This window comes from Protopterus annectens, chromosome 3.part1 (genome assembly GCF_019279795.1).
Source record: "Protopterus annectens isolate FY-2018-M chromosome 3.part1, PAN1.0, whole genome shotgun sequence".
Lineage (NCBI taxonomy): Eukaryota > Metazoa > Chordata > Ceratodontiformes > Protopteridae > Protopterus > Protopterus annectens.
In genome coordinates this window covers 1,640,971,483-1,640,987,571 of record NC_056732.1, presented here as the reverse complement: position 1 = coordinate 1,640,987,571, position 16,089 = coordinate 1,640,971,483, and positions in this window count along the sequence as shown.

The following is a 16,089-nucleotide window of genomic DNA, read 5'->3' as shown; positions in this document are numbered from 1 at the left end:
ATGTGATTGTGGTACTGTGCAACCTCAGGTGGGAAGAATACAGGCTATTAACATCCTTGGTCATGGATACACCCCTTTTAAGAATAACACTGGCATCAACACTTGCTGGCAAAGAAGACAGTGAATAATGAGTCTGCGACTGCTTGGCCATGGCATGTACCTCACTGGCATGTACTGCACATCTGCACTGACAGCCATGTAGAGATTCACTAGACACACCACCATTGCATGGTGTGGAAGAGGTAGCAGTGTATGAATGTTACCTGCCTGCCTTGTTAGGTGTACCCACAGCAAAGGCAGATGAGCATCAGCCATGTGAATGACATTGACCCCCATGCATCAAGGCAGAAGGACCCAGGGTGGTTATTATGGCTCCCAGGTGCCTGTCCAGCTCACTAATGAGTTGGGCAAGGTATTGACATCCCTCACATATGATGTCACATCTGCTGTGCATTACACTGAGCATCAGTATGTGCCATCTCTGCGCATCCTATGTATATTTATTTATTCTTTTATTTATTTATTTGACATTTGTTAACTGGTTTGGTCAAACTGGGCTAGGAGCCCATTTTCGGTGGAGACCCGTGGAGAAAAAGCTCCATAGTAATACAAACAAAAAAGATAAGTACAAAGCCATGCAAACAAATGAAGGGATGGTGACATAAGCCAGTACTAGCAGTTATATAGGACAGAGAAATCATGTACAAATTAGTCAGGCTTCATGTGCAAAAGTGAAAAATACAGCATGTGATAAACTTACAATGTATAGTGTCTAATGTGGCAGCCACGTCAGACAGTGAGGCATAGCAGTGATGACCATCAACTTGCTATTCCCAACCTCTGATCCCAGACTCTTTGGAGCAGCCATCATCCATTGGAGGTGCCTGAGAAAAGGATGATGGTACTCCCTCTGTAGGAGTAGTAGGCATGACCATTCCTATCACTGGCACTGGACAGTAAGACAGGTTCCACAGGCAACAGAGCTATGTCACTGAACATGGGTGGTAATGTGCCCTGTACAGTCACCGTTGCTTGCAGTGGCACTCTGGTCCCAGACTGTCATACCATAAGGCTGCTATCACTGTTGGTGTCTCATGTGACACCAACATTAGGCATACAGTGTTCCATGCAGGAGGCCCCCATATCCATAACACTTGTGAAATGTGTCAGATAAACATCCATGCACTCTGGGATAATATGCTCCATAGTTTTACATATGAAGCCAGTGAGACTAACTGGTCTGTAGTTACCAGGGTCCGTGGTTGCCCACACCTCCCCCCTCTGTAATGGCATTGCAATGGTTATTTTCCAAGCTTTATGAGTGTAGCAATTGGAGAGGCCTAGATTAAATAGGTTAATAGGGGGTCATCAGTGGCTCAGCCAGTAGCACACTCATCTTTGGTGCTAGAAGTATCAAATGGCTGTGGGTTCTATTCTTGTACTCTTGATGTACCATTCTTCAGATGGGATGTTAAATGGAGGTTCCAGTTGCATTAGTTGGTGGTAGCACAGGTTGATGGAAATATCCTATTCAGGACTTCTCAATGACCCTATTCAAATACAACCTAGAGAATTGGATGGGAGACTGCAAATTTGCCCCAGGGTGGCATCCATGTCCCTCACGGACAAGAGTAACTGGTGTTGATCACAGACCTGATCTGTTCATAAATTCATTCTGCAAACTACCCAAAAAGAACAAATGGGGATACTGTGGGATTAACATGGCTAGGCTTGTAAAGGCTCTAGGGCTGCTAGCCTAGTAATCTCCTATGAGCCTATAAGAAGGGGTTCGGATTGGCTATTTTTGACACTCATAATCAGGCAACCTAGTATATTATCAGGACCCATGGATGAGATATTAATAGCTTTTAAGAGGTCTGAGAGTTCTTCTTCCATAGTAATTAAAGGGTTTGCTGGGACCGTGGCATCTGTGGAATAGCTATGACTGTGGATATTGTAAAATTTGCACTGTATTTGTCAGATAGCATATTAGTTATTTCTATTAGGTCAGAGTTTACAGTATTATTGTGGGCTAGCTCTGAACATTTTTGGATGTTAGTTTTTAACTTGTTGACATGGTTAAAGAAAGTGTTGCATTTTTTTGTATTATTTATTTTTTGTGTCTGTTTTCAATTCATACCCATTTTTAAGCTTCCTATTTAGGCCCTTTACTAGTTTGCTTAAGGGTGCTATTAAGGTAGGTAGAATGACACCTCTTTATAAGCATTAAGCAATTTCTTTCCTTTGTTATATAATTTATTTATACTCATATTCCCCCATAGGTGTTTGTTTTTAAATTTTTCATATTTACTGCGAATATGGACTGCCTTATGAATACAACTATTTATGTGGGAATAGAAGTCAGAGGGACAGGAGGCTGTCATATCAATGGGATCCAAAGGAGGGGGATTAGAGTGGAACTTATTTAGGTTAATTGACCAAAAAAGGTTTGAGTTTGAGAATTCCCTAAACAAAGATGTATTTGTAGGAGAAGTACCAGCAGTTTTAAATGAAAAGGTCACTAATTTATGGTCTGATTTAACAAGGCAGGATCATATATACAGAGATGTATAAGAAATGACTGTATTTGTGAGGACTCAATCAAGAATAATGGAACCCCTAGTAGGATGGCTAACTCTCTGTAAAAGAGAGTTTGCATTCATAATGCCAAGGAAATGTTGGGCATGCTGACCATTGTCAGTGTAGGACAGTCTCAATAGGAGAAGGTGTTGGGTTTAAACAATATTTCAGCCAATACATTAAGATAGCTATTATGCTGAGAAGGGGATATACAGGGTGTTCTATAAATAGTTATCATTTGGTAATTAGTCGTGTTTATGTCAATTTGGACATCTAAAAGTTCAAATGTGGTATCCAGAGTAATCTGTCATGAGATGATGATATCCTTGAAAAATACTGATACTCCCCCTCAGTGATAAGTAGATGTGATGGGGACTAAACTCAGGAATAGACAGAGGCACTAAACTCAGGACTAGAGGGAGGCACTAAACTCAGGAATAGAGGGAGCCACTAAACTCAGGAATAGAGGGAGCCACTAAACTCTGGAATAGAGGGGGGCACTAAACCCAGGAACAGAAGGAGTGCTTTTATAGCTCAGAAACCATGTGTCAGTAACTGCATATATATGAATATGTTCAACTTGCAAGACAGCCTTGAGTTCAGGCATATTTTTTTTACTCCTGGCATTAAGTAAAACCACATGAATGTGTCCTAGATTAAAATTTACTAGGTTAGAATGTGTATCCAATGGGCTCTGTCTTAAAAAGCACTATGGAAGCAGAAAAGGCACTATGTGGGCAGTAAAGGCTGCTTCCAGTATCTGCCATGTCAGTTCACAGAGGGCCTGCAGAAAGGCTCCAATTCTGTCTGGGAGAACACACAGTGACAGTCAGTGTGCAGACACATTCCATGCCATCACTACCACCATGCCTCCTGCCTTCACACATGGGGGCCAGTGTCACTCACATGGATGCCACTCATCTGCCTCTACTATGGGTATAGCCCATTTGTTGGCTGCACCACCATAAGGTGCCATGCCTTCAATGCCCTAATGTGATTTGACTAGGCCATGTTGCATTCCTGTATGGCAACATGGGGGCAGACTGAGTTATGACATCTACAATGGACAGGAGATTAGAGCATGTTGGAAAGAGAAAATGGAAAGGCAATAAACAAAGCAACAATGGGAGGGTATTTGTACAGCTGCCAAGTATGCAACAATGTCCAGAAGGTCTACAATTTTTGCTCAGCAGTGTTTGCATAAGTATTTTTATTCCCCAAGCAGACTTCAGAGAATTTTTCCACAGGTAGATAGCAAATGTTGGATGTATGAGGGGATGGAGAGAGATAATTGAGAATATATCATTTTGGGAATGTGACAAACTGGCAGATTTAAAAAAAAATGTCAGAAATGTTGGGTAAGCAAATGGTTGTAACTAAGGACCCTTCTTTTGAGCTTTTTTTTTTTTTTTTTTTTTTGAGCTTTTGAGAATTATTTTGAGCTGGGGTATAGGGTCTGAATTGTTTAGATATAATAAGGCCTTATTAAGTTTAATATTCTTGGCTGAAGAAAATACAAATCAAAATGTAAACCAGCTGTAACAGAAGTACTGAATATTGTAAAGAAGGTAAAGAAGTAGAAGTGGGATCTTTAGAGAAGGGAAGGGACAAATTACATACAAATAAATGGAATTTGTGGGACCCATTCCTGTACACTAATGTTCTGGAGGAGGAGTGAAATTTAATGGATGGCATGACATGAGCAATTTATGCAATGTAGGAGTGAATGAAAATTGATAAAATGTATATTGCATGAAAATTGCAAAGTGAATGTTAGTATGGTTTGGTTTATTTTCTGTTACTGTATGTGTGCCTATGTCACTTTTTTAAAATTGTCATGTTTGCTAAAATGTTTAAAAAAACACTGAATGAAAGAATAAATGTACTGTACTGTTCTTTTCAGCTTTTGGGAAAATATTGACTTTTAAAACTGAAATGCTACCAGCTGCATGCAATAGTTAGCAGTTGAGTTAGGAAAAAACATATACCACTATGAGCAGACTGTGGGCTACAAACAAAATTAAATAATTTTGAAAGAGACTCATTTATTTATTTATTAAGACCTAATAAGTGAATAAATCAGCAACATTATTTATTGGCTGTTTGTTGTTGCATTTTTTATGAATGAAGTGATATTACATAGTGACTTTGATGCAGGAGTGATGGACAGCAGTTTCAAATGATGCATATAGACACACACACACACGCACACACGTACACACACACACACACACACACACACACACACACACACACACACACACACACACACATACACACTATAGTTCTAGTATTTCTTTTGTTTTTTGGGGGAGGGGTGAGAAGGAGGGGTATATGATAATTTTTTACTAATTTTGTGGGAATTCCTGATCAGTTTCTTACGGACTAAACCAAAGCCATAGCAAGGGTGGGGCAAAAGGTATAGTCACCTGGGGCTCAAGCAGTTTGAGTGGATTGGCTGCTGCTTTGTTTTCGGCACCCATCAATTCCTAGTCTGAAGGAATAACCAAAGTAGTGCTGTAGTGGAAAAGCATTTAAGAAGTTGTAGTTTCAGTCCATCCATCCATCAATCCATTCGCAGCCTCTTTTTCATTTTTGCACATAAGGTTAGGGTGTCACTTCAACAGTGACAATCATCTAGAGCCAAGGTTCACACCACCAGGTGGCTAGTGATGGCAGCATAAATAGCATACATTTTTAGTGAATCTTATGAGGTGCTCTCTAGTAAGGAGCTCCTCACTATGGTTTGCAAAGTCCCTTGCATCAGTTTCAGGCTCATTTTGAAACTGTAGCAAGGAACTTTTCTAAATTACAGGAAGGATCTTATTGCTACAGTTAAGATGCACTTAATAACATTTTTTGGCATGTGGCTTTTTTGTTTTAATTTTTCTTTTGCTCCTAACCTAACTTGAACACTTTTGTTCATCAACATGAATGAGTTCCTGTAAAAATTTGTACATGGACTCAAACAGACTTTTAGCAGCCTCAACTATTCTATTATTTTCATTGTAAGATATTGTGATGAGTTGCCTTATTTTTACATCTAAGTTAATCACAAATATATTTCAGCTACTATATGGGCTTGTGTCATTGCTGAAAATGGTACCTGGACCAGTCCACCTATGTACTTAATAAATTAAAAAAAAAACTAGCAGTAATAATTGTATTTAAACTGACAGAAAAAATGTCTGATGGGACTGATTGAGGAATAGTGGACAACGGTAACAAACAATGCTTATAGATGCACAGACACACACACACACACACACACACACACACACACACACACACACACACACACACACACACACACGTATAACCAATGGACAGCCAGCTGTTTTTGTGAGATAGGTGGAAAACATATTACTTGGAGAAAACTCTTGCAGGCATGGGAAAAAATATAGAACTCAATACAGCCAGTAACCAGAGGTTAGGACTGGCTGAGCTTCAAACCTTCTCATTGTAAAAATATGCCGTGTAGGTTTAAGTTTTCTTTGGTATATCATGTTATGATTTTATATGTTCTATATGGATGTATATGTTTTGCACTGGCATCTAGTACAGGGCATAAAAGTTCTAGCTATTGAGTTTACTCCTGTAGTCACAGATACAGGGTTTGATTCCTTCCACCTCCATTTACCTACTGTATGACTCTGAGCAAGGCATTTAAATAGACAGTGCTCCCTTATCACTCCTGAAGAGGGTAGCTTGTGTCTAGTGGGATTACCTGGTTAACAAATGAAAAAAAAAAGTATATATATATATATATATATATAGAAGGAGAGAGAGGTGTGTAGACATCTATCTATCTATAACTTGTATCAATTCATAACCAATGTTTTTATATTATGTCTAATTTGTTCTAATTATTTAAACTGCAGATGATTTTGTTTTATTTTTGAAGACTGTGAAATTATTGTTCTTAAAACACTTTGTAATAATTTGGAACTTTTCTCTCCAGGCCTCTGCTGAAAATGGCCTTCCAACCAGTCAGACGTTTCCGGTAATTAAATGTCACTCAATCTATCTATCTATCTATCATGCCAAAGCAGATCGTTGACAAATTGGAGAAGAGAGAGTAAAATGGCTAAGAAACAAGATAAAATCCTTGTGCTGAAGCAGACATGAAAGTTAGTTTTGTAGGCACTAACACAATCAAGCAAAGTGAAATGGTGAACCCAACCACAAGACTTGTAAAACCAAACAGAAAGGTTCACTGTCATGACACCTCTGCTGATTAAAAACCACAGCACGTTGTCGCTTGTGGTTTTCCCTCCAGTGCAGTTCTTTTGAGTGTGTACCTTTAACTCCCAGTGGGTGTGGCTTCAGCCTTTAAAAAATGAAGTTATCACCTTACAGTTCTAACAAATACTCATTGATAGAGGTCATATATCAATACAATTGTGTTTGCCATCATGTATGCTTCAAGATAAAATATTCTGATACCTTGTATGTAACACGGTTTTGGATTATTAATGCAAATATGAACTGGCGATATTTGACGCCTAGAGGCACAGTAGGAGGTAACTGCAGAAACGCCTGGAGACGTCACTTGGCTCAGCAGAGGTGTCTTGACAGTGAACCTTTCTTTGTGGTTTTACAAGTTTTGTAAGCACTGCCTAATCAATAATACAAGGCAATTGTAGAAGTGTTTTGTAAATTAAATAGAACAAATTAATAAAGACACTGGAAAAATATGTAGAATGAATTTTAGGCACTGGTGATTTATTTTAGGTAGTGTCTGAACGTTTACAATAAAGGTTCACTGCTGAAAAGTTATACTGAACCAATTCCTGTGTAGTACATGGTGCATTTAATCAGTTCACTAATAAAAATGGCATTAACAGATATTCTGATAGTCAAACAATGAAAATTAAGAAGGGATCATAGACTGTGAATATGCTCATAACTGACTTGTATAGATGAAAGTGAAGTGACCTCTTGGTCGATTACATGTATACATATATATATATATATCTATATATATATATATATATATATATATATATATATATATATATATATATATATATTTATAGGTTCACTTCAAAAAGACTGAAAGCCCATTTACCTACTGTATGACTCTGAGCAAGGCATTTAAATAGACAGTGTTCCCGTATCACTCCTGAAGAGGGTAGCTTGTGTCTAGTGGGATTACCTGGTTAACAAATGAAAAAAAAAGTATATATATATATATATATATATATATATATATATATATATATATATATATGGAAGGAGAGAGAGGTGTGTAGACATCTATCTATCTATAACTTGTATCAATTCATAACCAATGTTTTTATATTATGTCTAATTTGTTCTAATTATTTAAACTGCAGATGATTTTGTTTTATTTTTGAAGACTGTGAAATTATTGTTCTTAAAACACTTTGTAATAATTTGGAACTTTTCTCTCCAGGCCTCTGCTGAAAATGGCCTTCCAACCAGTCAGACGTTTCCGGTAATTAAATGTCACTCAATCTATCTATCTATCTATCTATCTATCTATCTATCTATCTATCTATCTATCTATCTATCTATCATGCCAAAGCAGATCGTTGACAAATTGGAGAAGAGAGAGTGAAATGGCATAAGAAACAAGATAAAATCCTTGTGCTGAAGCAGACATGAAAGTTAGTTTTGTAGGCACTAACACAATCAAGCAAAGTGAAATGGTGAACCCAACCACAAGACTTGTAAAACCAAACAGAAAGGTTCACTGGCATGACACCTTTGCTGATTAAAAACCACAGCACGTTGTCGCTTGTGGTTTTCCCTCCAGTGCAGTTCTTTTGAGTGTGTACCTTTAACTCCCAGTGGGTGTGGCTTCAGCCTTTAAAAAATGAAGTTATCACCTTACAGTTATGGTTGCCACCCGTCCCGTTGTCAGCGGGACACTCACGGTTTGAGTGCTCTCATCCCGCTTCCTGCGCTCACCAAGCGTGGGACTTTAAAAGTCCCGTTTTTTCCCCTTTGCGCTTGCAGCGCTTCGCATTTTAAAATTGCCGTGGAAAAGCCGAAAATACTTCCGGTTTTTCCACGGCAATCGGTTCGTCACCACCCGGACCTGCAGTTAGAGGGATTCTCTGCTAGGTCCGGGTGGTAATGCAGCACAGTAATTGGCTGCAGCCATCGTAGGGGGCGGGAATTTCTTCTGAAGAGCCCCATAAAGGTCGCAGCTGTAGAGCACTAAGCTCTATAGCAGCTGCGAGTCCCGACAAAAGATCTGATTTTTTTTTCACCATTGAAGCCAGCCTAGCCAGCCAGCCAAGCCAGTAAGGGAGCCAAGCCAGCAAGGGAGCCAGCCCAGCCAGCCAGCCAGCCAAGCCAGCAAGGGAGCCAGCCTAGCCAGCCAAGCCAGCAAGGGAGCCAGCCTAGCCAGCCAAGCCAGCAAGGGAGCCAGCCTAGCCAGCCAGCCAAGCCAGCAAGGGAGCCAGCCTAGCCAGCCAGCCAAGCCAGCAAGGGAGCCAGCCTAGCCAGACAGCCAAGCCAGCAAGGGAGCCAGCCTAGCCAGCCAAGCCAGCAAGGGAGCCAGCCTAGCCAGCCAGCCAAGCCAGCAAGGGAGCCAGCCTAGCCAGCCAGCCAAGCCAGCAAGGGAGCCAGCCTAGCCAGCCAGCCAAGCCAGCAAGGGAGCCAGCCCAGCCAGGAAAGAAGCCAGCAAGGGAGCCAGCCAGCCCAGCAATAACTGTGAGTGGTAAGTAGATAATTGCATTTTGTGGCTTTAGTTATTTAAAATGGGAATAGTGTGCTTTATTTAAGTTTTTAATGTTTAGTGGTAGATGGGGATGTAGTATTTAAATCTGTGCAGTGGTTATTTTGAGACTTTTGTACTAGTTTAAAATGGGAATATATTGTGGTTTAATTTTTTTAATGTTTAAAGGCAGATGGTGGGTGCAGTACGCAATATTTAAATCTGTAGTAGTTAGTTTGATATTTTTGAGTAGTAGTTTTTAAAGATATAAAACCTGAATGTATATGTAATTGTTATTATGCTTGGGGGTATGATTTGGAAGCATTACTTTTAAAAGGCTGAACTGTGTATAGAAGTTGTTTTTCTGTTGGGGGGCAGTGAAATATAAACTTAGTGTGATGCATTTCTATTGTCGTAGCTTTTTCTGGGTATTGTCTGTATGCATATAGGAACTGTTTGAGCATAGTTTGTACTTTTTGTATGGAAATATGCACTATAATGCTGTTTTCAGGAAGTTACGATATACTGTTTAGGTAATTTTTCCTGTTCCTGCAAGTCCATGTCTATGTGGTACAAGTCTACCTTTTGAGGGGGAATGTTAACAGTTAATGTAATTCATTTATTATTCTAGTAGGTACACGTTGCCAATTTGCCAAAGCTGTTTCAAGATTGTTTTCATTTATACTTGTAAATGTGTGCATTTAATTTATTATGCATTTTTAATAAGGTTAAAATGTACTGTTTTGCTTGTAATGTGAATATGGGTGTGTTACTTTTACTTGGGCCTGTTTATTGCATTGCTGTGCTGGATTAATTGCTATGTTTTGAAGTAAAAGGAGCCCATGGAGTCTGCTGTACATTGTAGTTTTAAAGTTAAAATGTTTGGACTTTTTCCCATTTATTTTTTTTTGTGGATGGATGCTCTGAAGTTAATGCAATGTATTTGAGATTGTGCTAAACCATGTTACAGGGTAGTTTGCATCTAAGTAGCAAAGTTTTTATTTTGTGTTTTAGTGATGTCTTCAACATACTTATTTACTGTTTTCATTATAATCAGATTATGAGCAGTGCTGCTGTTGGGCATGTTTATTAATAGATCATTGCGCTGTGTAAATTAGTGCCATACATTTCTTAACTGCTGTGGTCAAAAGCTAAATTAGGTCTATGGTATCCACTGTGCATTCTCATTCATTTTACTGTTTTTTGGTTCAGTGAATATGGTTAACTTTTTTTGTCTTGTGGGGTGTGGTGGGCATGTTCAGTGGTAAAAATAATGCATTTCATTTTCTACAAGCTGTGTTAATGTTAGTCTTCAATGGCCAAAATGCCCCCTACATTACCTCATTTACTATTTGACCTTTTTCAAACTGTAAACTCTTTTTTGCTCCATTCCTCTATAATACTGCATCTCCTTTAACAACTCTGGTGATGTCGTGGTGGGGGTGTGGCCAGTGTCATGCTGGCCACACCCTATCCTGTTGACCACACCCCCATGTCCCACTTTGCCCTTGTTAAAAGGTGGCAACCCTGCTTACAGTTCTAACAAATACTCATTGATAGAAGTCATATATCAATACAATTGTGTTTGCCATCATGTATGCTTCAAGATAAAATATTCTGATACCTTGTATGTAACATAGTTTTGGATTATTAATGCAAATATGAACAGGCGATATTTGACGCCTAGAGGCGCAGTAGGAGGTAACTGCAGAAACGCCTGGAGACGTCACTTGGCTCAGCAGAGTTGTCTTGACAGTAAACCTTTCTTTGTGGTTTTACAAGTTTTGTAAGCACTGCCTAATCAATAATACAAGGCAATTGTAGAAGTGTTTTGTAAATTAAATAGAACAAATTAATAAAGACACTGGAAAAATATGTAGAATGAATTTTAGGCACTGGTGATTTATTTTAGGTAGTGTCTGAACGTTTACAATAAAGGTTCACTGCTGAAAAGTTATACTGAACCAATTCCTGTGTAGTACATGGTGCATTTAATCAGTTCACTAATAAAAATGGCATTAACAGATATTCTGATAGTCAAACAATGAAAATTAAGAAGGGATCATAGACTGTGAATATGCTCATAACTGACTTGTATAGATGAAAGTGAAGTGACCTCTTGGTCGATTACATGTATACATATATATATATATATATATATATATATATATATATATAGGTTCACTTCAAAAAGACTGAAAGCCCAAAATCCTGAATTTCAAAGAGTGAGACCAAAATCCTGAAAGTTCAAAAGACTGAAACTCAAAATACTGAATCTCAGAATACCGAAAGCATACAGGATACCAAGACTTACTATATTCCAGCAGAAGTAGATACAGAAACAGATACAAGACAAACCATATTACTTTTTTTCAACCCCCTGCACCCACCATTTGGGGGGCTGTGCCCCCCCACACCCTCTGCTACTTAAATATATCAACTCCGAGATTACACTTCACTACACTAACATGAGTTAAGTTGTAGTATAGCAAGTTAGAAGGGAACATGACTAAGGTTACAGCAGGCAGTCATGAAACACATAATGGCATGTTTGCCATTTTGTTCTGTGGAGTGCGATCTGCACATGGGAGTTGCAGGGGGGCTTGACCCCCTACTTATACTTGGAGAAATGGTAAACAGTTTATCTTTTATTTGTTTCTGTTTGTAGTTGTGCTGGAATACAGTAAGTGTTGGTATCCTGTGTATTATATGGGTCCACTATGTAATCTCGAAATACTGAAATCTTGAATTTCAGTATTTCGAAATCACATAGCCAAAAACCCAACTACAACACACATTTCCGAAACCGTGAAATTCAAAATCCCGACTCTATGCTACACATACAGCACACACATAAACATACGCACAACTCCCTCCACAATCAAATAAGCAATACTACACTACAGATAAGCAGGGGGGCAAGCACCCCTGCACCCCCCACTTATATATTCTAACTCCAAGATAGCACAAACAGACACACAAAGGAAACTCACACCCACACATTTTACAGTCCCTCACACACATCACAGACACAATACACGCTTACACACACTAAAGCCCCTAACCAACACACTAACACATACATACTTACCTAAACTTTCACCCATCCATCCACACCACCGCACCAGCAGAAGCGGAAATTCAACATCTCTATGCTTTGGGATTTTAAATTTCGTACTTCTGACGGTTTCAGAACTTTGAGTTTTCGGCTATGTGATTTTGAAATACTGAAATTCTGGATTTTAGTATTTCGAGATTATATAATGGACCCATATATATATATATATATATATATATATATATATATATATATATATATATATATATATGTTTATATATTGGTCGATTTATATATATATATATATATATATATATATATATATATATATATATATATATATATATATATATATATATATATATATATATATATATATATATTAATGAATAAACATAGTTTTGTAGCACAGCAAAAACTCCCAAATGGGCTCTAACATGGTTCCTGCAAGGGGGGATCATTTTTCTCATGCCATTGCAGTTGCTGTTTTGTGGTTCAATGGTTTGGGTCAATAATTTGTGAGTTGACTGAAAAATAAAAAACACATTCAGTTATAAACAGCACAGCCCTGGTAAGATACTGATTGTCACACATATCACCACCAGTTTTTATACGAGAGATAAACATGCACAAATGAATGTTCAAAACAATACAATGTATTTTTCCCTTTAGCAAGCTCTTGCTTAATGAATGGTTTTTTTTTTTGTTTTTTGTTTTCTGTTTTTTTTTGTTTTTTTGAACCAAGCTGAACTGAGGTGGGCTACCAGCCACAACTCTGAGCTGAGATTCCAGATGACTAGAGGCTTCTGAGCTTCCCAAAAACAATACGTTGCCTGTTTTTTTTTTTTTTTTTGCTTATTTGTGCTATTTACTGCACGTTTCATTGCCTGCCACCTATATTCATAGTGTATTTATATACCGTGTACTAAACTACACTGTTGTACTACAATTGTCTGCCTTACTTTGCCTGTTAAATCATATTTTATTGCTGTTTACACTGCTTACGAAGCTCTTTTTGTTATTGTCACTGTTTGTTAAGTATTTGCTGGTAGTTTTCACTGTTGCAAAGCAATCTGTTCTGCTTCTTCTGGTTTTCCCATCAAGCAGTGTTAAAATAATTGATTTGTTAGATGTTTAAAACATTTAGAATCTCCTTGCTGATTTTCTGCTGTCAAACATTTTTTAGTGTCTCACTACAATTTTTCTGCTATGTTAAACATTCTCTAGTGTTTCACACCAAAACTAGGGTAGCTAGTAGCGGTAGCATTGTCCAGGTACGGGTTTGTTGCATCTGGGTCTGTTTGTAGTGGCTATTTGTTCTGAACATGTTTTTCAGGCCATCTTGGATTGGAAGGGCCCTTCTGCACTCTAGTGAGAGGATTGTTCTGACTGGAACCTGTCTGGTGAAGGGTGGTTGGTCTTGGGCTTGAAATAAGCATTTTCACTGGTCCTTTTAAATCTTTTTAAAGTTTTTTTTTTCACATTTTTAGCTTCTGGTATTTAAGTCCTGCATCTGATCAGGTTTATGCTTGTTTGTACTGAGCTGAAATGAAGTGAGCTACCAGTCACAACTCTGAGCTGAGATACCAGATCACTAGAGGCTGCTGAGATTCTCAAAAACCTTAAGTTGCCTTTTTTTGCTTATTTTTACTATTTGCTGCACTTACTTTGCCTGCCACCTACTTTTATATTGTATTTATATACTGCGTCTGTCTTACTGTGCCTGTTAAATCATATTTTATTGCTGTTTTCACTGTCTTCAAAGCTTATTTTGCTATTTTCACTGTTTGTTAAGTATTTGCTGGTGCTCTTTACTGTTGCAATGCAATATGTTCTGCTTGTTCTGGTTTCCCACCAAATAATTGATTTGTTAGCTGTTTAAAACATTCTTTAGAGTCTCCTTGCTGATTTTGTGCTGTTTTAAATGTTTTTTAGCGTCTCACTGCTATTTTTCTGCTGTGTTAAAATTTCTCTAATATTCCTACTGAAAGTAGGATAGCTAACAGCTGTAGCATAGTCCAGACACAGGTTTCTAGTGGCTGTTTGTTCTGAGCACATTTTCCAGGCCATCTTGTATTGGAAGGGAACTTTCTGCACTCTAGTGAGAGGAGTGTGCTGATTGGAACCTGTCTGGTGAAGGGTGGTTGGTCTAGGGCTTGGAGTAAGCATCTTCATTGGTCCTTTCAACCTTTTTAAAAGTTTTTTTTCAAAGTTTTAAACCTTGCATTTGAGCGGGTTTCTGCTTGTGTGTGCATCATGCAGCACCACTCACTGCCACACAATTGTGCTCCATAGCAGGACAGAATAATTCAACAATTTTTTCCTTAGATACTGCTGTAACAAATTAGTGTAACCCTCATACTTAGTACTTTCCCAGTCAAGGAAATACTGCTAGTGAGCTGAAACCAATTAAACTACCAACAACCCCCCCCCAAGGCAGAAATATCCGTCTACTGAGCTCCTCCTCCTTCTCCTTGATCTATCCTGAAAAACCCCCCTTAGTGATAACAGTCTTCAACCTAGTATTATGGACAGTTGGACTACCCTTATTTCTCCTGCCAACCTTGTTGGCTTGGGTTTTTTGAGGTAGTGTAGCAATTGTCTCATGTACACAGACAAGACTCTACTAATAAGTCACTCTAGTACAGAGTGTGACAGATGTAGCTACACCAAGAATCTTGAATCCATGTTCTCTCACACTCAAAACAGTAACACAGAAGAGGTTGTCAACCCAACCACTACTATACATGCACATACTACCACTATTCATACACATAGTATGCATCTAACACAAAAATCAACATACTCAGAGGTTCTCTCAAAAAATCTACCAGACACCAGGGATCTCCAAAACACAAGATTGCTACAACTAGCAGAGTTCCCACAGCACCCATGACACATAGCAATGCCACTGTCTCACCTACTAAGCTCGTAAGGCATAACACTCAAAAAACAAATTTTCTAGTCATTGGAGACTCAGTAGTGAGGCACACAAATATCTCACTCACCAGGTTGGACAAGGAGAAAGTCACAGTCAGCTGTCTGTCCTGTACCAGGATTTGTCAGATTATGCATGCACTCAGGTCTTTCAGCATAAAGTCAAAGTAAACTTCATTGTTATTGAGATTATATAACTTGCGCATCACTTAATGAAATTTTGTTTCTCTTTCTCAAAGTAGAGGGATTTTCACACATAGACAATCTACATTACAACAGCTAATACAGACATGACACACATTATTGCCGTAGACTCTTAACTAACTATACATAAAATTGCACAGAAAGGGGAACTTTTCATGGTAATCATTATTGCACATTTAAGATTGCTGTAATCATTTTTGCACATTCAGGACTGTTGTAATCATTACTGCACATTTAGGATTGCTGTAATCATTATTGCACATTCAGGACTGTTGTAATCATTACTGCACATTTAGGATTGCTGTAATCATTACTGCACATGTAGGATTGCTGTAATCATTACTGCACATTTAAGATTGCTGTAATCATTACTGCACATGTAGGATTGTTGTAATCATTACTGCACATGTAGGATTGCTGTAATCATTACTGCACATGTAGGATTGCTGTAATCATTACTGAACATTTAGGATTGTTGTAATCATTACTGCACATGTAGGACTGCTGTAATCATTACTGCACATTTAGGATTGCTGTAATCATTACTGCACATTTAGGATTGCTGTAATCATTACTGCACATGTAGGACTGCTGTAATCATTACTGCACATTTAGGATT